This window comes from Podarcis tiliguerta (genome assembly GCF_965153285.1).
Source record: "Podarcis tiliguerta genome assembly, chromosome: 13".
NCBI classification, from domain to species: domain Eukaryota; kingdom Metazoa; phylum Chordata; class Lepidosauria; order Squamata; family Lacertidae; genus Podarcis; species Podarcis tiliguerta.
This window is the reverse complement of record NC_139546.1, coordinates 18,920,103-18,944,984: the sequence shown is the minus strand read 5'-3', so window position 1 is coordinate 18,944,984 and position 24,882 is coordinate 18,920,103. Positions and strand designations below refer to the sequence as shown.

General features: G+C 47.1%; 1 long non-coding RNA gene across 1 annotated transcript in view; it reads left to right on the top strand.

Moving 5' to 3' along the window:
- The first annotated feature begins 19,704 nt into the window (after positions 1-19,704).
- LOC310661854 overlaps positions 19,705-24,882 on the top strand; it is a 292,087-nt gene continuing 286,909 nt past the window's right edge. The window contains exon 1 of the long non-coding RNA XR_014504145.1: positions 19,705-19,721. This is a non-coding gene — a long non-coding RNA (uncharacterized lncRNA). The remainder of the gene's footprint in view (positions 19,722-24,882) is intronic.

Genomic DNA, 24,882 nt, shown 5'->3' with positions numbered 1-24,882 from the left:
GGGGTGGCGCTGCCCCGGGCACAAATTTCTAAAGATGCAATATTTCAAAAGAAGAAAAATAAGAGAATAGTAATAATAAATACCAAAATAGTGTGCCCTCCCCCTCACACAGAGTATTGTAGTCCGAAACAACACAGAGATGGTAACAGAGGCAGGGCTGCTCTCGCAGGAGTTGAAAGCCACTGTCTAGAGCTTGCCCGCTGGCCTTTCCTTAGAAAAAGGGGCCAAGATCAGCCTAGTCGAACTGCACTCTGAAGGGGGCTGCTTAAACACATGTTGAGAAGGGTGCAGGGAGACTTAAGTAGAGCTTCCACTCTCAGGGGCACTCTACCTGTGTGTGCGGATATGAGGAAGGAGAGAGAGAGGTGAATGCCATGTGCACTGATGTGATTGGACAGAGTTTTTCCTCGGTTGGCCCTTGTTGGGAGGTGCAAAACTTGTCTTGCCCCGCTGGCAACCCACGCTGCACCACTGGGATTGGAGCAGGGCTGGCAAGCTCCAGCACTTTATTCCCACGCACCTTAAGAAGATAAGGAGAGTCCTGCCAGGTTGGGCCAGTAGGCCATCTACTCTCTGTTCTCACAGATCCTGAGCGCAAAACAGTGTTGTCCCCGTCTGGATTCCTCAGCAACCAGCATTCAGAGTTATACTGCCTCCAACTGTATGACTGCCATCATCTCTAGTATCTGCAGACAGCCTTATCCTCTGTGAATTTCTCTAATCCTTTTTTAAAAGCCATGCAAGTTAGGGGCCATCACTCACTCCTGGGGGAGCAAAGCCTTCCAAAGCACCCTATGAATACCTGAAAAGGACTTATACTTTACAATGCATCCAATGGGGGTAGATCTAAAAACCCCTCAAAACTTAAAAAGGTAAATGACCCCTGACCATTAGGTCCAGTCATGACCGACTCTGGGGTTGCGGTGCTCATCTCGCTTTACTGGCCGTGGGAGTTGGCATACAGCTTCCAGGTCATGTGGCCAGCATGACTAAGCCACTTCTGGTGAACCAAAGCAGAGCACGGAAATGCTGTGAACCTTCCCGCAGGAGCAGTACCTATTTATCTACTTGCACTTTGACGTGCTTTCGAACTGCTAGGTTGGCAGGAGCAGGGACCGAGCAACGGGAGCTCACCCCATTGCGGGGATTCGAACCGCCGACCTTCTGCTCGGCAAGTACTAGGCTCTGTGGTTTAACCCACAGCGCCACCCGCGTCCCATCCCTCAAAACTTACACTATGGTAAATTTGTACGTCGTGATTGAATGACAGGACTCTAAACCACTGAACCTCTTGGGATTGCCGATCGGAAGGTCAGTGGTTTGAATCCCCGCGACAGGGTGAGCTCCTGTTGCCCTGTCGCAGCTCCTGCCAACCTAGCAGTTCGAAAGCACACCAGCGCAAGTAGATGAATAGGTACCCCTGCAGTGGGAAGGTAAACGGCGTTTCCGTGTGCTCTGGTTTCTGTCATGGTGTCTCATTGGGCCAGAAGTGGTTTAGTCATGCTGGCCACATGACCCGGAAAGCTGTCTGTGGACAAACGGCGGCTCCCTCAGTCTGAAAGCGAGATGAGCGCCACAACCCCATAGTCGTCTTTGATTGCACTTAACCATCCAGGGGTCCTTTACCTTTACCTATCTGCTGTAGAATTTTTAAATGTGCGAAGGTCGATTTGATGGGCTTCACCATGTCAGCGTATTGGAATCAAAAGGAGGTATGTATTGTTTTGAAGTTTTCTGCCCCCCTCCTCTGTGTTTAAACAAGAAGAGGAAACCATTGCAGATAGCTTTCTTTTATTTTGTACTTATTTTATTTTTGTGGCCGGGGGATTGGGGGTTGCGAATGCAACGCATCAAGCTGATTACTCTCCCGCCCTCCCCCATCCCTAACACACATTTGCAGATCCTTTTTCATCTTAAATTGTTCTCTCCTCAGTGTCCACCTCATCTGGTTCCCAGCTGCTGCTGAGGCGCTGGCTCTCATTCTCTGCTTGCGGTTGCCTTCCTTTAAAGCTTCTTGTTGTTTTTCCCCCCTGAAGTTTGATGCATGTAGAGTCGGGCTGGGTTCCTGCTGATGTGGCAGCGAGAGATACTCTAGCCTAGAAAGAATCTCATTCTCTCCCAACAAGAAGAGCTGTCCTTAAAAAGGAGAGAGAAAATTGGCAGCGATGGATCCAGTTCTCCTCTTCCATCCTTGTGATCATGCCCTCCCTGTGGTCTTGTTAGCACCTGCGCTTCTTGTTGTTTTTTACCCTTTCGTTCAGTTGTCGCCCCTGATTTTCATGCACAAAAGGACAGCAGAGCAGGAGATGGCTCCCTGCCCAGACACTGCGTCCACCTCTGCTCCACATTCTTTCCTTCCATCGCTCTGTCCGCCCGCCTCCTTTCCTCAGGGCAGCTCTAACAGGCTTGAAGTCTGTTCCCTTCTTCTTCGCAAAGGAGCCGCATTCCTCCGCAGCATCTTCAAGTGGTCATTTCCTTCCTGTCCCTAACTGACCACCCTGTTTGTACGCCTATGTATCAGTTCTCATGAGTCTGACGCCTATCAGGTTAGAGACGGGTTCAGTGTGGATGAACGGAGTCCTCACGTACATCCTATTCCACCCAGTCCCTGACCGTCCGCATTTGACGCAAGGGAGGTCAAGGTCTGAGCACAAGTGAGGATATTCTCTGCACCCTGCCTCCTGTCAATACATATACAGTGGTACCTCAGGTTACATACGCTTCAGGTTACAGACGCTTCAGGTTACAGACTCCGCTAACCCAAAAATAGTACCTCGGGTTAAGAACTTTGCTTCAGGATGAGAACAGAAATTGTGCTCCGGCAGCACAGCGGCAGCAGGAGGCCCCATTAGCTTAAGTGGTGCTTCAGGTTAAGAACCGTTTCAGGTTAAGAACGGACCTCCAGAACAAATTAAGTACGTAAGCAGAGGTACCACTGTAGTGTTTGTGTCAAAGCAGCTTTATGCTGAGTCTGACCATCGGCCAATTGACCTCTCCAGTTACGAAATGACTCTTCTTTTCCTACATCTGTGGCTGAAATCTCCTGGGTGACACAGATACTTGAATAGATGCCTGATCGTTAGGTACAGTTGTGGACAACTCATCTCAGTCTATAGGCCAAGGGAGCTGGTGTTTGTCTGCAGACAGCTTCTGGGTCATGTGGCCAGCATGACTAAGCCGCTTCTGGTGAACCAGAGCAGTGCACGGACACGCCGTTTACCTTCCTGCCGGAGCGGCCATGCGTATTCCTATTTCTCTCCCTCCCACTCCTCTGCCCGGCCCCGGGCACTGGCAACCCATGCTATTCCACTGCATCCACGTTGGCCGTATCACAACTTCTTACGAGAGTGTTTTTTTGGTTATAAGCCTGCTTTTCAGAATTGTTGTTTAGTCGTTTAGTCATGTCCGACTCTTCGTGACCCCATGGACCAGAGCACGCCAGGCCCTCCTATCTTCCACTGCCTCCCGCAGTTTGGTCAAACTCATGCTGGTAGCTTCAAGAACACTGTCCAACCATCTCATCCTCTGTCATCCCCTTCTCCTTGTGCCCTCCATCTTTCCCAACATCAGGGTCTTTTCCAGGGAGTCTTCTCTTCTCATGAGGTGGCCAAAGTATTGGAGCCTCAGCTTCAGGATCTGTCCTTCCAGTGAGCACTCAGGGCTGGTTTCCTTCAGAATGGACAGGTTTGATCTTCTTGCAGTCCATGGGACTCTCAATAGTCTCCTCCAGCACCATAATTCAAAAGCATCAATTCTTCGGCGATCAGCCTTCTTTATGGTCCAGCTCACACTTCCATACACGATTACTGGGAAAACCATAGCTTTAACTATACGGACCTTTGTTGGCAGCTTTTCAGAGTACACTGCCATAATGGTGATGACGATGACAACAACAACAACAACAACAACAACTTATTATATTTGTATGCCCCCCATCTGACTGGGTGGCCCCAACCACTCTGGGCAGCTCCCAACAAAAGACAGTAAAAACACAACACAAATTCACACACACTAAAATCTTCCCTGAACTGCCTTCAGATGTCTTTTAAGTTCAGAACGATCTACTGAAGGAGTTGGTAACCTGGGGCGCCCCAGGTGTTGCTGGACTGTAATTTCCATAACCACTGACACCAACCATGCTGCCTGATGCTGATGGGAGTTGGAGTCCAACAAAATCTGGAAGAGGGGTCAGGTGTTCCCAAGTCCTCAGCTGTGTTGCACTTAATTCCATCTTCCTAATGTTTCCATATGCGTCAACTTTCATGTTTACTTCCACATGACGTAAACGCTGCCCACTATAGAAGTTTAGTGCTCATTTCTGCTGTGGGGAGGCGAGATCTTCCATTTCAGCAACTGAATCATGGGCTAAGACCTGCCGGGGATGTGCTGCTGTGCTCATTAGTCCTGACCCTCAGCCAAGTCTGTGAAGATCATGTTCTTGCTAATACGGAGTTAACTCCAACTTAAACAGTGTGATTTACAGCCGGCTTGCTCTGCGACAATTGCCTCCTCCTCAGTCTCAACACTGAACTTGTAGAACTCAGCAGGGAGGATGATGGAACTATTGGGCTCTAACATTGGCTCTGGTGCCATCTGCAGTTGCCTCCCTGCTTTTTACCCTCCCAGTTCCAGTGGGCACCAGTCACCACTGCCCAGTGCTGCTTGAAGAAGAAGAAGAGGAGGAGGAGGAGTTTGGATTTGATATCCCGCCTTATTACTACCCTAAGGAGTCTCAAAGCAGCTAACATTCTCCTTTCCCTTCCTCCCCCACAACAAACACTCTGTGAGGTGAGTGGGGCTGAGAGACTTCAGGGAAGTGTGACTAGCCCAAGGTCACCCAGCAGCTGCATGTGGAGGAGAGGGGAAGCGAACCCGGTTCGCCAGATTACGAGTCCACCACTCTTAACCACTACTATACCACACACAGAACCAATTCAACCTCCCTGCTGCATTGTCCCTCTGTGCCCTGCTAATGCAACCACAAACTTCCTGCCTAGCAGCTAACTAGTGTCTCTGCCCCACCTGGTGAGCTGCTTCGACCTGAAAGTGAAAATGTCTAAGTTACACTTCCAGAGACAATAGGCAGACTGAAATCCTTTGCAATTCTCACCTTGCTGGATTTTGCAACGCAACAATAAAAACGAAGGGTTCAAAAAATTTGTGCCCGAGTAAAAAGTGTTCATAAAAAAATGCATGGATTCATGAAAATAGCGTACAATAGATGCATTATATTAGGGAGAAGAGCTTGTTGTTATGTGTATATTGGGAGTGGGGGCAAATGCACACTAAAACAGTGACAGTTCTTCTGTGAGTGCTTAGAAAACCCAAAACCAAGCTAATGTGGAAATGGGAAAATAAGAAGCAGGAACTGAGTTTGACAAGTTTTTAAAGTTTTTAATGCTTGATGTTTTATTGCCCAGAGTGGCTGGGGAAACACAGCCGGATGGGTGGGATATAAATAAAATCACCATCATCATCAGATTACAGAGGTGTCATGATCACCCCTATCATGGCACTATTCATTTCACATTGTGAATGGGACATTAATATGGAATGGAAGGTGAAGAGAAGGGTTGCCTTTGACCAAATAAACCCCCATTTCTTCGCAAAAGGAAGCTTCTGCACTTTCGCAGCCCTTTCCGCATGCTTTGCCGAACTCCTTAAGCACGTTCTTTCCCTAAATAGCCGTTTCGGTGGGCGCAGCTCTATGCCAGCCTACGCTAAACTAACACTTCCCATCCTGCATTTTAGGAAGATAGTGGCTTTCAAACCACCACTTGGATCTCTGCGCATTTAGTGGGATTAAGATGCGGTGAGGGCGAACATTAGGTTCCAGCCCTGCACGGTCATTAAGGATAATGAAACACCTTGCAGCCTCGGATCTCTCCTGTGTGTGGCTCAATTAAAAAACAACAACTGCCTCTTGCCTTCCCCAGAGAACCGCAAACAGAGAGAGAGTTCAGTCAGGGAACAGGAGTTGCCCCTTTGCTTCGGAAGAGGATTCTTAATAAACTGTGCATGCGTCACTTACATCGTGTTTGCGTGCTGAGGTCCCCCAAAACACCCCTGCCCCAATAACTCACACATCACACAGAATTTTTGTTTAAGGTTTTTGGCATAATTTTGGCCACAACTTTATTAACATACATAGATGTGAGTGGTTGCTTAGGCATTGGCTAGGACTATCTGTCCCCCCGGACAGAACTGACTCCGGGATTCCAGCGAAAAAGTCAGTGAGGGAAAACAATATTGGGGAGAACTGGAGCTGCGACACAGGCCCTCAGCTTCTCCCCGCATGCTCCCAGGGGCTTACGTGGCCCAAACCCGATTCCAGGGGTTTGGACGAAAGGATGGCAAGCCCCTGAATTCCTTTAACGGAATTGCCTTGCAGCAGCAGCACTGGAGGGGCAGGCGCAGCCAATCCTTACCCCTCCACCAACCAATTTTAACCAATGCCTAACCGCCAACCTTACAAGTTGTGACGATTTGCTACGCAGTAGGCAAAAACCAAATGGCACCAGCCAATCAGCCAGATGGACAAAATTCCTACCAGGCCCCCGCCCCAATGGCAGACGACCCCACGACAGGCATAGCAAGGTCAAAGCACAAGCCCAAAACAAGGGCGGGCGGGCAGGTGATCCGGTGCCCACAGCGAAAGAGAAGGCAGCTTGCTGTGAGCACGGCTTAAATAATTTCTGCTCCCACCTCCCAGCAACTGGGGCAACCAATCCTTGCCAGGCCCATCTAACCCAAACTACCTGGCAACAGCGGGGTGTCTTGCCTGGCCCCAACCACAACACGTGCTCTTTATTAATGAGAACACGCTTTGGCAACCATACCACTTGCTAACAGTAATGTCATGGCAAATTTAAGGTGCAGGAGTTCAGAGTGACAATAGCCATGCCACCAAGGAAAGCCCCAAAATGTAGGGAGCTGTTTTGATCCATGTGGGCACATGAGAATTTTTTCCTATTTTTTTATGTTCTTCTTCTTACCAGCTTACGCCAAACAGAACAAAAGAATTAGGAAAAATTAGCATGACCCAGTCAAAATCCAGCCAACAGAACTTGAAAACACTGGCTATTGGTTGGCTCATAAGTCCTTTTTGGAAACATTTTCCAGTCCTGCCATTCAGTCTCAGTGGAAGGGAGAGGCTATAATTAGCGGGTAGCCAAAGTGCTTAGCCATATTTCCAGGCACTAGGAGGCCCCGAAAATGGAACCAAATTGTTGGGTCTTCCTCCCTTCACCTTTGTTTTTCTCTGATAACATTAATTATTGGGAATTAAAGCCGGTCTCGGCTGAGCAACTGTGGAACAAGTTTAAACTCTTCCCACCTGGGCCAAGTGCTTGAAAGAATTTGCCAAGGGACAGCACCAGACTGCAAGTTAGCAGAAAGCTCCTAGGGTAGATAGATAGATAGATAGATAGATAGATAGATAGATAGATAGATAGATGATGATAGATAGATAGATAGATAGATGATAGATAGATAGATGATAGATAGATAGATAGATAGATAGATAGATAGATAGATAGATAGATAATAGATAGATAGATAGATAGATGATAGATAGATGATAAATAGGTAGATGATAGATTAGATAGGTAGATAGATAGATAGATAGATAGATAGATGATAGATAGATAGATGATAGATAGATAGATAGATACTGTAGTTATGTTCAAACAAAGAGTGCCTCTGAGCATAGGATCCCTTGATGCCTCCTGCATGATAAAAGGGTTTCCAGATTCTCAGATTTAGGTTCCCCCACACAGGGTGCCTAGCCAAAGGTGTGCAAAAGAAGAAGACAAAGAATGAGGAGGAGGGGGAGGAAAAGAAAGAAAGAGAAAGAAAGAAAGACAGACAGACAGAAAGAAAGAAAGAAAGAAAGAAAGAAAGAAAGAAAGAAAGAAAGAAAGAAATTATTGTGAACCTAAGAAATATTGAGGGAGGGCCCAAATTTGGTCCTTGCTCAGGACACTATATTACCAAGTCTGCCCCTGCAGGTTCTAGACGAATGAAGGTGGGGAGTCTGTGGACCGGGTTGCACATTTAGTTTTGAAATTAGCAACAAGATCTCTTGCACCCAGATAAATTTATTTCCTAAAATCCATCGGTCACTGCAAAAATACAGATAGCAATGTTGAGGTACATCTTAGCATGCTGGAATCTTTTGCTCGTGACCCTGAGATTAAGAGTCTACTAAGTGAGAGAAGCCAGCCTTACTTTGCTCAGTAATAAGAAAAAACTGCTCCTTTTCCCTTATGGGATATCCAAGAGCCGATATAGAGTCCCTAAGTGGGTTACCTATCAGTAGGAGAAAATAACAAAGGCTAAGCAGAGTATATTGAGAAGCAAAGCAGCTAGTAAGCCTGATCTTTATTAAACTGTTGCAACAAGGTCCCCACTCCCCACACGCAGGAGGGAGGAGGAACCCTGAACAATGGTGCCCAAGCCCTAATATAGACTTTTGAACTTGCCCAGCCTGTAGCCCAAGACCACCCCCCAAAACATCATACATACATCACAGACGTCTGCCAGGATACCTAATACTGGTCACTGATTGCATTACCTGGGCAGCCTGGCCCTTCTGTTGTGATGGCTAATACTTTAGTTCCAGAATCCAGATCACAGGCTCACCCTATTCATACACAAATGTGCCTTCAAGACAGGGTTTGCGAGCAAAAGACAATGGGGAGACTTTACCTATTTGCCTCCCTTACTGCAGAGGAATATTTGAGGTCACTGGGAGAGTCAAAAGGGCTTCATGATTGCTCTCCTGAACTATTTCAGACAAATGGTTCAAATGCTTATGTATGAGGTTGCCTTGTACATTTGTGAACATTTAATTTATATTTGAGACTTTAGAATTCTTACAACACCTCTGTTGAAGGAGTGCAGCCTTGGTTTCCATTCTTTCAGTATTACAATAGTCATCCGGGTTTGGGTTTAGGAGCAAAGGGTGCTGTCTTACAACAAGTCAGACCCATGGTCCAGTACTATCTACATGGATGGGACACGGGTGGTGCTGTGGTCTCAACCACTGAGTCTCTTGGGCTTGCCGATCCAAAGGTTGGCGGTTCGAATCCCCGCGACGGAGTGAGCTCCTGTTGCTCTGTCCCAGCTCCTGCCAACCTAGCAGTTTGAAAGCACGCCAGTCCAAGTAGATAAATAGGTACCACTGTGGTGGAAAGGTAAACAGCGTTTCAGTGCACCCTGGTTTCCGTCACGGTGTCCCATTGCACCAGAAGCGGCTTAGTCATGCTGGCCAAAAGACCCGGAAAGCTGTGGACAAACGCCGGCTCCCTCGGCCTGAAAGTGAGATGAGCGCTGTACCCCATAGTCGCCTTTGACTGGATGTAACCGCCTGGGGGTCCTTTCCCTTTCCCTTTTACCTTTGCATGGATGGGCAGATGGTGTCCAGGGTTTCAGGCAGGAATTTCCCAGCAGCCCAGCCAGGAGATGCCAAGCACTGTACCCAAGACTGAGTTACACCTTCCATGCTAAGAGTAAGAGAAAGCGGCCTTCTCTTCTGTCTTTTGCCACCTACTGGCAGGCATGGAGAGTGCTTTCTTCTTGGGAACTTTGCTGTCTGTGGATGCACATCTGCACAGAGAGAGGTTGCGTACGAGAAGGGACAAGGAAGAATTTGGATTTTTGAAACTTGCATTCATCTGGCATTTTTTATTTTTTATTTTGGCGGGGTTTGGTGTGTGTTTGTGTGTGTCCTGGGCTCTCTAGCATTTCACACAGGGAAACGCGTGCACTCTTGTATACAGTGGTACCTTGGCTCTCAAACTTAACCCATTCCGGAAGTCTGTTCCAAAACCAAAGCGTTCCAAAACCAAGAACTGCTTTCCCATAGAAAGTAATGCAAAACGGACTAATCCGTTCCAGGTTTTTAAAACAACCCCTAAAACAGCAATTTAAGATGAATTTTACTATCTAACGAGACCACTGATCCATAAAATGAAAATAACAAACAATGTACTACGGTCACACAGTCAATCAATCAGTAGCTGAACTGGGTTCCACACAGTCTCTCTCTCTCTCTCTCTCTCTCTCTCTCTCTCTCTCTCTCTCTCTCTCTCTCTCACACACACACACACACACACAAAAGAGCCACAAAAAACAACAACAATGCAAAATAAACAGCAAAAACAGACAGACCGCAGCGTAACACTCAACGGAAGTGTGGCACTCAAATCGGAAGCATAACACTCAAAACAGAGTACGTTCGGCTTCTGAAAAAAGTTCACAAACCAGAATACTTACTTCCAGGTTTGCAGTGTTTGGGTTCCAAGTTGTTTGAGTACCAAGGCATTTGAAAACCAAGGCACCACTGTACACTGTTTTCACATTTCGGATCCCTTTGCCGAGACCCTCGCCCTGACCCCTTACTACCTATTGCTCAAGACACTTGTCTGCCTGAGGATGTTTTATTTTGCAATAGTAGGTCCCTCCTCCTGGACGGATGTTCGATGCAGGGATTCTGTCCATCTGGAGAGGCAGCGCTGGAAGGATGGGGGAAATGCTCTGCACCAAGGAGGGGAAATCACAGAATTGTAGAGTCAGAAGGGATCGTGAAGATCATCTAAGTCCAGCCCCCTGCAATGCAGGAATATGCAGCTGTCCCATACGGGGATCGAACCTGCAACCTTGGCATTGTCAGCCCCACGCTCTAACCAACTGAGCTACCCAGACATTGCTGGACTACAACTCCCATAATCCCTTGGATACTGACTGATGCTGGTCGAGGTTGATGGGAGCTGGAGTCCAGCAGCATCATGTGGGCCCGTTTCCCTGGCCCGGCTCGGCATTTTGTGCCCATGCAAATTAATCCGCATATGATCATTCGGCACAAGAAAGACCTTGCAAACACCTGCTGGAAATATAAAGAGAAAAAAGGCACCTTTTATCATATGTGGTGGCTGTGTAAGGTAATAAAAGCTTTCTGGGAGATGACATGTAATGAATGGAAAAAAAATGTTTAAAATAACTTTTGTTTAAAAAACCAGAAGCTTTTTTATTAGGAATTATAGGTGCCAACATTCCAAAGGAGCAGAAAAGACTTTTTATGTCTGCGACAACAGCCTCACGGTGTGGACATTTCCATTCCACCTTAAGGAACAGACATGGGATTATTAGGTGTCACATGTCTGTTTACATTCCAGCACAGTATGCTGGGAACTTCCGTTTGTGTATAGCTTTTGTTTTTCTCGTTCTCTCTGAGATGACACCAGAGAGAGATGACATGTTTCTTTGTCCTGATTTATGATTAATAAATCTGTAGTTGTAATATGCTTCCACAAACCTCACGCCTATTCTGTGTGTGCAGTTCTCTCTGCTGATAGCGTGCCCTGGCTTTGAAGCCCGGGTCGCTGATTTATGTTGGAGCACGGGCCGATGGATGGAGACGGCACAGCTGGGGCTTGCCAGCTAGCCTCCTGGCCCTCTGTATGTTGACACACGGATGATATGAGCTGAGAGATGGAAAGAAGAAAGAGACCCTACCAGAGAGGAATGCCAAATCAAGCTGATGGACTACACCGAAATGGCAAAGCTGATTGGAAAGAGCAGGAACCAAGAGGACAAAATGCTTTAAAAAGAATGGGGGGGGGTTATAATTTTATTTAGGAGGCCACTGTAAGCAGGTGAAAACATTAGCAGGATTTTAATCTCACTTGTAATGTAGCAAACACCACGGGCAATATGGATAGATTATGAAATAATATGCAGTTGAAAATTTTGACAATAGGACCCATGGAGGGGATGAGGGGGAGTCTCAAGATTCAGAGAAATCTCTAAATAGGGATATGTATAGTGGTACCTCGGGTTAAGAACTTAATGCATTCTGGAGGTCCATTCTTAACCTGAAACTGTTCTTAACTTGAGGTACCACTTTAACTAATGGGGCTTCCCGCTGCCTCCGCGCCACCAGCACCCAATTTATGTCCTCATCCTGAAGCAGAGTTCTTAACCTGAGGTACCATTTCTGGGTTAGCTGAGTCTGTAACCTGAAGCATCTGTAACCTGAGGCACCACTGTATTTGGTATTGTTATAAATCTGTAAAATCAAATAAAAATGATTTCCAAAATGAAAATGAAAATTATGCAGAATCTTGGGGAGGGGGGAAAAGACATAACTCCCCTGTTTATACCAGTGGTGTGATACTATCTTTCTTGAGGGGCAGAATTTGCCGTTCGTATACTTTTTTGCAGCTGGGGAGGCAGTTTTTTGCCACCTCAGGGTTTTCCAATATGCCAGCCCCTTGCTAGGAGCCAACCTTCCTTGCACACAGGAAGACGTCTTCTCATCTCAACATGGTGGAAACGTTCTCCCCGGTCCCTTTCCCCTCCCTCTCAACGCCTTCCACTCGCTTGCGTGACGGTAGGCTTGCAATATCTGCCCTCGGGCAGGAGGAACAGCCAGGAAATGAAAATTCTTTTGCTTTGCCTCGTCTTTGCTTGGCTCTCCATCTTCCACCCGGCGACACCAGCGAGTTGTGGAATCCGGGAGATGCAAACCAGCGCGAGGAGAGATGATGAAACCAATTTGGCTCAGAGCATCTCCTTGCTCGTTCCTCCCTCCTTCTCACATTCTTGATAGGTAACTCTATCCCCCGATCTAGGCTACTGTTGCTTCCTGTTCCTTGCATTAGTTCCCCCCCTCCAACACCCCGCCTTGCAACGCCATGTCAGTTTGTCGTTCCAAATCCCTCCAGGGCTGGATCGGGAGAAAGCTTTTTCATGTTAAGTAAATTAGTGTGTTTTTGATTTTTAAAAGGAAAGTTGGTGGGGCCTAAAGGACGTGGTTCTCTCCTAGTAATTCTTTGCCCTACTTGTAGAGGGATATGGGCAGGGCTGGGCAGGGCTGGCTATGGTTCCCCATGTATTTTGGAGAAGGCATTCTGCACATGCTCAAATCTACTCTTTTCCTCCCATCTAAGGTGCAAAATAAACTATGTCAGCTCCAGGGCCAGCATACTTTGTCCCTCCTTTCAGGGATATGTTGGGGGGGGGGGATGGGGGCACTTTCTATGGATTCTGTATAGTTCCCCCCTCCATGGCTTTCCTCTCTGTCTCTATTTCGTTTTGTGTCAGTGTTTTTCATTTTTTTTAATTGTAAGCCTGTGGAGTTAGACTGGCTTGTTTTAATTTATTGTTATGCCCTGGGAGCCTTTGAAGCTGAAGAGTGGTGTAAAATTGCTCTAAATACACTACAAATAACAATAAATACACACATGGCACGCCCCCCCCCAAAAAAAACTTTTCCCTGTCCAGCACTTTAAAGATAGTGGCCTTTCTGCAGTCCCATAGAAACAAGATGTGCAAATAGGTCAGTTTTGGTTCTTTCACCATCTCATTTTCACAATCTGCAGTTTTTAAATTTCTGCAGCCATCTGTGGATCTGAGTTAAAATAAAAACTCACCAGCATTTTAGAGCAAATTTTGGAGCAAATAGGCACATCTTTCTATGTAGTTTTGAGTAATATACCCATTTTTGCAAGCAATTCCTGCTGACATAGTGCATTTTCATTTGTTATTTTCATTAACAGATGCACTTATATGCACACATTACTCAAGTACAGTGGTACTAGGGGAGGCTGATCTAGGTATTTATCACTGTACAGTGGTACCTCAGGTTAAGAACTTAATTCGTTCTGGAGGTCCGTTCTTAACCTGAAACTGTTCTTAACCTGAAGCACCACTTTAGCTAATGGGGCCTCCCACTGCCGCGGCGCCGCCGGAGCACGATTTCTGTTCTTATCCTGAAGCAAAGTTCTTAACCTGAAGCACTATTTCTGGGTTAGCAGAGTCTGTAACCTGAAGCATATGTAACCTGAAGCGTATGTAACCCAAGGTACTACTGCATATGCTTTTTGTGCTGGTTCATTGGCTGAAGAACTGCATTGCAAAATTCGGAGAAATGCAAACTTCAGAAGACAGCTGTGTTTCGGTTCACAATTTGTTTCAGAAAGTCAGTTTGCCTTTGAATGAGAACTGAGAAATTTCACCCCCAACCCTACATGGGGGCATCTAACACTGAATCACCTTCTCCAAGGGTGGACCAATCTCCTCACTGCTGGAGAAGAAGATCCAGGAAATCATGTGCAGCCTTTGACACCCGTCGCCGTGACCATAATATTGTAGCCTTGATTCATTTAATTCATTGTAATTTACTAAGGTTGCAATCAATGACCACGTAACAAAAAGCAAGTCCCATTGAATTCACTTGGACCTACTTTTGAATTATCGTGCTGGAGGAGACTCTTGAGAGTCCCATGGACTGCAAGAAGATCAAACCTATCCATTCTGAAGGAAATCAGCCCTAAGTGCTCACTGGAAGGACAGATCCTGAAGCTGAGGCTCCAATACTTTGGCCACATCATGAGAAGAGAAGACTTCCTGGAAAAGACCCTGATGTTGGGAAAGGTGGAGGGCACAAGGAGAAGGAGACGGCAGAGGACGAGATGGTTGGACAGTGTTCTTGAAGCTACCAGCATGAGTTTGACCAAACTGCGGGAGGCAGTGGAAGACAGAAGTGCCTGGCGTGCTCTGGTCCATGGGGTCACGAAGAGTCGGACACGACTAAACGACTAAAGAACAACAACTTCTGAGTAGGGGTGGAGGAGAAATGCAATTCAGTTTGCATCTAAAGGCGAACCAACATAACTTTCACTTTCCAAAAGACAACAAGAAAGCAAGCAGAGCCATCTTTCACAATTCATAGTTCTCTGAATTTTGCGACGTAGTTCTCCAAGCAAGTAAAATAAGAATGCATATTTGGGGTAAAGTGGGCCTAAACATGCACATATTAGTAAAATAAAACCATACAAAAACGCTTTACATTAGGGGGAATCCTTCTACAGAAATGTGTAAATTAGGCAGAATTGCATGCAAAGATGTGTACATTAGGAACAGGTCACTGATGAATTTTCACGATGACTTTAAAAAAAGTGAACAAATGTGGAAAAGCTGAGATGTGAACTCATGATTGGGAAAAATGTGGATCAGTAAAAATAGTTTCACTTCAGCAGACCAAACGAAGGCAAAACAAAAATATTTTAAAGGACCCATCGGCGCTTGCTGAATTTGCTGCCCAGGTACTGCTAACTATTGATGGGCAACTTTAAGGTCTATCCTACTCTCTCCCTTCTTTAGGAAGGAGTTTCGTAAAAACTGTCCTCTGAAAACCAGGACACACATGGTCACCCTAGGTGGGGTGTGGAGAAGAGCACCTTCAACAGATCTTAATGAGAAGACAAATTCATATGGAAGAAAATGATCCTTCAACTCTCCTGCTCCTAAAGCTGTACCTACCTACCTGTCAGGGAACTGCCATCAGTGCCGGAGGGAGAGAGCAAAATCCAGAGGGATTCCGGAGAGCGTCCCGGGATTGGGAGAGGCAGCCCATCTTCTGGGGAAGAGAATCAGCGTAGCACCAGTGGAGAAGGGGGGCAGATGGGGGAAGCGGCGAGGCGGTCCCATGACTCCTTGCCAGGGACCAGCGGGGAGAGTAGAGGTCCTCCGCTGCCTACGCCCTCCTTGCGCAGAAGGCTTTTGCACAGAGAGAGTAGGAGAAGACTAGGCGTCAAAGAGCTTCTTTGCTGGAAGAAGTTTAAGAAACACCCACTGAGGAATTCTGCCAGCGATTGAGACAGCCACGGGTGAGTGGCTGTCCGGACAGAAAAGGTTCACTCAGGCAATCCAGCCAGGTGTTTGCACCGGCTTACGCACGAGCAACCCCTAGAACCATTACACTACCTATCAATTGATCTATTGATCAATCCATATTCCAGCTCCAAGTTCAGTCCATTTACATCCATTTCTATACATGCATGGAGAACTCATTCTACGAATTTGGATCCGGCTGTAGCTAAACTGTATCTAAGCATCTGAAGTCCTCGTGAAAATTCAGACAGAATTTTAGTGCAGATTTATTCTAATGCACACATTTTGATAGCAGTTTCCCTTGATATACATTTTTTGCACAGAAATTCAACCTAATCAAATGCACTTCTGTATGTTATTTTCAATAAAATAACATACACAAAATAACTGTACGCATTTTGTACAGATTAGTTGGCTGGAAAACTACTGTGTAAGATTTGGAGAATTTTCAAGGATAGCTGTGCTTTGGTTTTTGCGTTGCTTCCCAAAAAAAGGTGCAAATTAGGTAAGTTTGCCTTTAAATAAAAATAAATAGAAATTATCACCCATCCTTAGCCTCTGGCATCCCTGAACAGGAACATCAGAAGTAAACAAGATTGCTACCTATGGCTGTCCATTACTCCATCTTACTGAGGGGCATCAACTATGTTTTAAAGGTAAAGGTAAAGGTACCCCTGCCCATACGGGCCAGTCTTGACAGACTCTAGGGTTGTGCGCCCATCTCACTCAAAGAGGCCAAGGGCCAGCGCTGTCCGAAGACACTTCCGGGTCACGTGGCCAGCGTGACATCGCTGCTCTGGCGAGCCAGAGCCGCACACGGAAACACCGTTTACCTTCCCGCTAGTAAGCGGTCCCTATTTATCTACTTGCACCCGGGAGTGCTTTCGAACTGCTAGGTTGGCAGGCGCTGGGACCGAACAGCGGGAGCGCACCCCGCTGCGGGGATTCGAACCGCCGACCTTTCGATCAGCAAGCCCTAGGCACTGAGGCTTTAACCCACAGCGCCACCCGCGTCCCATTAGATGCCCATTAAAACCATATTTGCCCTAATATTTTTAAAATTGAATTGTTCAGTACTTTGGTTTTGGTTCATAATTTTTATCCAATGAATCTTGATTTGTATTTTGTTTAGATTCCAGTGTTGAATTTCTGGTTTTTACTTCATAAACGTGTGTGTGTGTGTACATGTATGTATAATTTTTAAAATGTCAGGGCCAGGTGTGCCAACTTGAATAAAACATTAGAGGGGCCAGGTAAGCCCCACCCCACATAACAGATCACATGACATTGCTCACACACACCATTTGAATGACAATGCCCATCAACTAGATCAAGGGAAGTAATAGTGCCACTGTATTCTGCTCTGGTCAGACCTCACCTGGAGTACTGTGTCCAGTTCTGGACACCACAGTTCAAGAAGGACACTGACAAACTGGAACGTGTCCAGAGGAGGGCAACCAAAATGGTCAAAGGCCTGGAAACGATGCCTTATGAGGAACGGCTAAGGGAGCTGGGCATGTTTAGCCTGGAGAAGAGGAGGTTAAGGGGTGATATGATAGCCATGTTCAAATATATAAAAGGATGTCACATAGAGGAGGGAGAAAGGTTGTTTTCTGCTGCTCCAGAGAAGCGGACACGGAACAATGGATCCAAACTACAAGAAAGAAGATTCCACCTAAACATTAGGAAGAACTTCCTGACAGTAAGAGCTGTTCGACAGTGGAATTTGCTGCCAAGGAGTGTGGTGGAGTCTCCTTCTTTGGAGGTCTTTAAGCAGAGGCTTGACAACCATATGTCAGGAGTGCTCTGATGGTGTTTCCTGCTTGGCAGGGGGTTGGACTCGATGGCCCTTGTGGTCTCTTCCAGCTCTATGATTCTATGATTCTATAACTTTGTAGGGCCCTGGTCCACTCAAGTATTGTGGGGGGCTGAAGGGACCTCAGACCCTAGGAAATGGCTCCTATGGTCAGGGCTGGTTTCAACTAAATGGTTCCGCTAATGGAAACCCTTACAAGACCTCCCAGTATTGCAACAGGACTCTCCCACACCTTCCTCCACACCCTCACCCCACACCAACCCCAAATCTGCTCTGGCGGGTCAAGAGAACACCTAGAACAGCCCTTGGGGGGCAGAGAGAAGGGAGATTGTTCTACTGGGCTTACCCTAACACCACAGTCTCCTAAATACTACATTAAATTCCACCCTCAGCTTCCTGGATTCCAAACATTAACGGAACAGGTCCATGCCCTTACAACACAATCTCACACAGGTCTACTTAGAAGTAAGCCCCACTGAGTTCCATGGTGAAGCCGGTGTTCATTAGGGAGATTTCTGATGGCTGAGGGTACTGTAGATCCCAGACCCTGCTGATAGCTGGACCCCTTGAGGGCAGGGGCATAGCGTGGGTTGCTGGTGCCCAGGGCAGGGCAAATGTTGCACACACACATACACACACACACACACACACACTCGGTGGACTGGACAATGGCCAGTCCCTTCTCTGGCCAGAATCTAACCAAGGGAGTCTCCTCTTGCAAACTAATCCCAACTTGGGAGCAGAAATAAGGCAAGAAATGTGGAAGCCAGGGGCGCCGCTGTGTTGCCCTCCCCTCCTGTCCTTGCAGTGATGTGCTCTGAGTTGCAGCAATGCTTTCCAACCTTCTTCTTCTTCCTCCCTCCTTGGTGGGCAGCAGTGGCGTAGCGTGGGGGGTGCAGGGGGGGCCGGCCGCACCAGGCACAACATCGGAAGGGGGGCGCTCGCACTCGCAGCTCTCTGCCACTACCTGGCTCACTCACTCTCTCTCACTGCAGTGCTGGCTGTGCAAATCCGATCCGCCCACTGTGGAGGGGAGGTGCCAGGCATGTGGTGCGGTGCGGAGAGAGAGCGAGGGACTATGGGGGAGGGACAGTGCAGTGGGGGGGGGGGCACAAATTACTTGCCTTGCACCGGGTTAGGGGGCGCAAATTACTTGCCTTGCCCCGGGTGCTGACAACCCACGCAACACCACTGGTGGGCAGTGACAACACTCTCCCCCATCCCTCCCTCTTGGCTGGTTCAGGAGTGGAGCACAAACAGATGTCCCTTCGCTGGCCATTAGGAAATGGAGGTGCCACTGCCGCCACAGGTCTGATGGCCCAGCCCAGGTATGACTCGCCTCCTCACAGTGAGGGAGCCTGCCTGGTGGCCCCTGGAAGACCCCCTCAGAAATTTGAACCCAGAGCCACGCCCCTTCCCCACACCCCACCGCTTGAAGGCCCTGTGCGGTTTTCTCTTCTGCCTGGGAGCTGGAAATGGTGGTGCCAAGGCAGGACTTCACCTCGGTCAGGTTTCAATGGGTTCCAGCACCTGAAGATCTGGAAGAAGCATTTCCATGTCAGAGGAAGGTGTGGCTTCCAGGAGGGGATGAGCTCTAGCAGAAAGGGGAAGGGGGAGGCCAAACAAACAAACAAAAACTGCTGCTACAGAGTTGGAGCCAATATCCTGATTGTCCCTTTGACACTTCTCAGATTGTGCTGCTGTCTGATTCAGACTCTTTCTCCGTTCAAAACGGGGTTTGCTGTCTCCCGACCACAGAAAGTGTGTATGTTGGGGGGTGGGGGCGGGGAGAGAAAGAGCAAGGAACACCCTCCTAAACCAAGCCTTCTTTTCCAGGGGCCTCTCCATGGAAAAGCCAGCTTGCCAGCGGCCACAGCAGGGTGGAAAATAAATAAATAAATACATACATATCCCAGCTGCCACCAGCCTGGGAAAGCCATCAGCTTAAGCCTCTTCCAGACTTCCAACCACTGGTGTACGTGGCAGCTGCAACTTCATGAGGCTTTTTTATTATTATTATTATTTTAAAAAAGAAAAAGAAGCCGAGGCGGAGGAGATCCCTGCCGTTGTTACATTCCAGAAAGGAGAAAGGAAAGGGGGCAAGTCAGGCCAGATGGAATTTTGTGGAAATAAAATTTTTTAAAAAAGAATCTTCCCTTTGCTGTAGAATTTCAGGAGAGAGAAAGAGGGAGGGGAAAAACAATTTTAATATACAGTGGTACGTCGGGTTAAGAATTTAATTCGTTCTGGAGGTCCATTCTTAACCTGAAACTGTTCTTGATCTGAGGTACCATTTTAGCTAATGGGGCCTCCTGCTGCCCCTGCGCGATTTCTGTTCTCATCCTGAAGCAAAGTTAACCTGAGGTACTACTTCTGGGTTAGCAGAGTCTGTAACCTGAAGCGTCTGTAACCCGAGGTACCACTGTATGTTTTGAAGACAGAAAGCAAAGGTTTGTCTTCAAAGCACTGTTGCATGCACCTCAGTCTCTGAGCTTTGAGAGACTTCCAGGGCGTCCCAACACTTACTCAGGGTTTGGCTTCGCCAGAATGAAGGTAAACAAAGACTATGATGTCTTTGGGATACAGTCGTACCTCGGCGGTCGAACGGAATCCATTCCAGAAGTCCATTCTACTTCCAAACCATTTGTAAGCCAAGGTGTGGCTTCCGATTGGCTGCAGGAAGCTCCTGCAGCCAATTGAAAGCTGCGCCGGACATTCAGGTTCCAAAGAACATTTGCAAACCAGAACACTCACTTCCGGATTTGCAGCGTTTGGGAGCCAAAACGTTTGACTCACAAGGCGTTTGACTTCCAGGGTATGAATTTATCTGCACATATGCGCTGTGGGTTAAACCACAGAGCCTAGGACTTGCCGATCAGAAGGTCGGCGGTTCAAATCCCCACGACGGGGTGAGCTCCCGTTGCTCAGTCCCTGCTCCTGCCAACCTAGCAGTTCGAAAGCACGTCAAAGTGCAAGTAGATAAATAGGTACCACTCCTGTGGGAAGGTAAACGGCGTTTCCATGTGCTGCTCTGGTTTCATGAGAAGCGGCTTAGTCATGCTGGCCACATGACCCAGAAGTTGTACGCCGGCTCCCTCAGCCAATAAAGCGAGATGAGCGTCACAACCCCAGAGTCGGCCACGACTGGACCTAATGGTCAGGGGTCCCTTTACCTTTACTCCCAGTTAAGTGTATATAGGATTTCAGCTGCTATCAATTGTCCTGTGTCACTTCATTTTTTCTAGATGCTTCCATTATTATTTTTATTATTTATTACATTTCTATCACCTGAATATCACAGGGTGCTTTACCATATAAATTGTGTAAGCAGCTGATCCCTGATCTGCCTGTCACCGTGAGGCAATGACTCATCCTTTGCCATGGCAGGAGCCACACAAAATACTGGTGTGTCCTTCAGCGTCATGGAAACGGCTTGAGGCGTCAGGTGCTTTGTGATAGTGAACTTCAGAAGGGGAATCCCGTGTAGTCTGATATCTTGCTGGTGACACGGGTACCTGTGGAGAAAACGGTGTGTCCTCCTGAAATGTAAGATTACTTCCTGTTTTAGAGGGAAACTGAGGCAGGAGGGGGAGGGCAAATCAACTCTTCATAGGAGACAATTTCTTGGAGGCGAGGTTCCTTCAGGCCCCCCCCCAATAAAATATTTGAGGGGGCCAGGTAAAGGCAAAGGTACCCCTGCCCGTACGGGCCAGTCTTGACAGACTCTAGGGTTGTGTGCCCATCTCACTCAAGAGGCCGAGGGCCAGCGCTGTCCGCAGACACTTCCGGGTCACGTGGCCAGCGTGACATCGCTGCTCTGGCGAGCCAGAGCCGCACACGGAAATGCCGTTTACCTTCCCGCTAGTAAGCGGTCCCTATTTATCTACTTGCATCCAGGAGTGCTTTCGAACTGCTAGGTTGGCAGGCTCTGGGACCGAGCAACGGGAGCGCACCCCGCCGCGGGGATTCGAACCGCCAACCTTTCGATCGGCAAGCCCTAGGCGCTGAGGCTTTTACCCACAGCGCCACCCACGTCCCAGGCCACAGGCCACAGGCCAGACCCCTCACCAAATCCATGGGCATTGCCATTCACTTGGTATCCGTGTGTCTCATCTTGCAATTGATTATGTGGAATAAAATATTTTATTCAAGTTGGCACCCCTGACTGCTATATTGAGCAGGAGGCAGCTGAATTCATAAGGAATGGGTTGTGTTAATTTTTCATTTTAATTTTTTTTAAAACCATTTTAAAGACTCAGTGCTATTTGGTTACTCTCAACTTTCAAGGCAAGCATTCAAATGTATATTCTTTTAGGGGGAGACAATATCTTAACACCTGGGAAGATCTGTAGGGAAGGAGGTGGTCTTTCAGATATCTGAGGCCCAAGTCATGCAGGGCTTATACAAGGGTAATAAAATGCTACAATAAAATGGAATGTTGACTGTTGCAAGTGAATGGAAAACTGGGATGGGGGAATGGAATATTCTGAAATAGGGCATAGGAACCCTGAACAGGAGCCGCACTCCACGCTGCAACATCCCGTTGCACCGGCTTGTGAAACTTCCTGTGAGGTCAATGCCATTTTGCAAATGTTGTACGGAAGATTTCAGAGCCTATGGATTCCTTTGCTGGAGGCAAAGCCTATATAGGAATGCTCAGCTAGTTTCTCTCTCTTTCTTTTGTTCCTTTTAAAGGATGAGATGCAAGCAGTAACATGCCCAGGTTGAGAAGCTTCTATAGTATAGTGATGAAAACTAGGAGCTCTGAGCTGGGGATTTTTCCTCTTCCAGCTTCGGGACAGGCATGTATTAAAATTAAGCAAGCCATTATCTCTTGGTGTCACACCCCAGCATTTATAATGTGTGTGGTTGCGGGGAGTAATAAAATCGGCCCAGTATATAATGTTGTAATTGGGATTATGGAAAGAACAGGTGCGAAATGCTTTTAGTACCAAAGGGAGGATACACAGATCCTAAGGATCCAAAGGGACACAGGTGGCGCTGTGGGTTAAACCACAGAGCCTAGGACTTGCCGATCAGAAGGTCGGCGGTTCGAATCTCTGCGACGGGGTGAGCTCCCATTGCTCGGTCCCTGCTCCTGCCCACCTAGCAGTACGAAAGCACATCAAAGTGCAAGTAGATAAATAGGTACTGCTCTGGTGGGAAGGTAAATGGCATTTCCGTGCGCTGCTCTGGTTCACCAGAAGTGGCTTTTTCATGCTGGCCACATGACCTGGAAGCTGTACACGGCTCCCTCGGCCAATAAAGCGAGATGAGCACCACGACTGGACCTAATGGTCAGGGGTCCCTTTACGTTTAAGGATCCAAAAATTATTTGCTGTGCTTGGCATTGAAAAGAGGCTGGCGGAAGACCTGCACAACAGCACTGAACTCAGGTGGGTCACACTCCTAGCATCTTCGTTAACCACCAGGAAAGGCCATTAACAGCCAAGGTGACCTTCCGTCGCCGGGCTTGGACTGACACCTTGTGGCTGAAACCCATAATAACCACTGTCTATTTGGTGGGCTCTGCTTTACTTCAGGGTGGGTGAATCTGTCTGTTTTGGTTTCTCCCACTTTCTCATTTTTCCACCCTTGAATTCAGTTCTCCATATCTTTTTCTTTGGCGATCACTCGTAGCCGAGTAAGATTGTTTTCCATAAACACGGTTTTAACAGTGAGTCCGTAAGTGACCATGGAGGCCAATTCTGGATCCACATATCCTTCCACAGTGGGGACATAGGTTTCTGGGCGGGAGTTGATCACGGTGTGGATTTGTCAAGCGTGCCTTCCTCTCAGCACATTTCTCCCTTGTGTCCTGAGTTTGAGTGTCTTCAAAGCCCATGACACCTTTGGTAAAGGCTGTTCTCCAACTGGAGCACTCGCAGGCCAGTGTTTCCCAGTTGTCAGTGTTTATACTACATTTTAAAAGATTTGCCTTGAGAGAGTCTTTGAACCTCTTTTGTTGACCACCAGCATTACGCTTTCCATTTTTAAGTTCTGAATAGAGTGGTTGCTTTGGAATCAGGCATCCTCACAACACGAACAGTCCAGCGAAGCTGATGTTGAAGAATCATTGCTTTGACACTGGTGATCTTTGCTTCTTCCAGTACACTGGTATTAGTTCACCTTCCCTATTGATATGTAAAAAATTTTGGAGACCACCATTGATGGAATCCTTTGAGGAGCTGGAGATGGTGTTTATAAGTGATCCACATTTCACAAGCAAACAGTGAGGTTGGTAGTACAATAGCTTTGTAAACAAGCATTTTGGTTCCCCTGCGAATGTCTTGGTCCTCAAACACTCTGCACTTCAATTGGGAGAAAGCGGCACTCGCAAAGCTCAGGCGATGCTGGATTTCGGCATCAGTGTCTGCCCTTGTATGAGCCCTACATGACTTAGGCCTCAGATATCTGAAAGACCACCTCCTTCCCTACAGATCTTCCCAGGTGTTAAGATATTGTCTTCCCTTAAAAGAATCTATATTTGAATGCTTGCCTTGGAAGTTGAGAGCAACCAAATAGCATTAAGTCTTTAAAAGGGTTAAAATAAAATAAAATAAACACAAACCATTCCTTATGAATTCAGCTGCCTCCTGCTCAGTATAGCAGTCAGGGGTGCCAACTTGAATAAAATATTTTATTCCAAATAATCAATCGCAAGATGAGACACACGGATACCAAGTGAATGGCAATGCCCATGGATTTGGTGAGGGGTCTGGCCTCCTCAAATATTTTATGGGGTATGGGGCTGAAGGAACCTCGCCTCCTAGAAATTGTCTCCTATGGTAACAGTCATGTCCTGGAAAGAAGAGTTGATTTGCCTTCCCCCTCCTGCCTCAGTTTCCCTCTAAAACAGGAAGTAATCTCACATTTCAGGAAGACGAACAGTTTTCTCCACAGGTACCCATGTCACCAGCAAGATATCAGACTGCACGGGATTCCCCTTCTAAAGTTCAATATCACAAAGCACCTGACGCCTCAAGCCGTTTCCATGACGCTGAAGGACACACCAGTATTTTGAGTGGCTCCTGCCGTGGCAAAGGATGAGTCATTGCCTCACGATGACAGGCAAATCAGGGATCAGCTGGTTACACAATTTATATGGTAAAGCACCCTGTGATCTTCAGGTGATAGAAATGTAATAAAGGGGGAAAGGAAGAGCGGGAAGAAAGTCAAATATTAATAATAATAATGCAAGCATCTAGGAAAAATGAAGTGTCACAGGTCAAATGATAGCAGCTGAAATCCTATATGCACTTAACTGGGAGTTAGTACTAATACTATATACACTCAAGACAATCCACTATCCATCCATAGTTTATCAAAATACTTCTTTTAAGATGATGTTTGGCTTCTGCAGTTTTTGTAAGCATCTGTATGAAAGC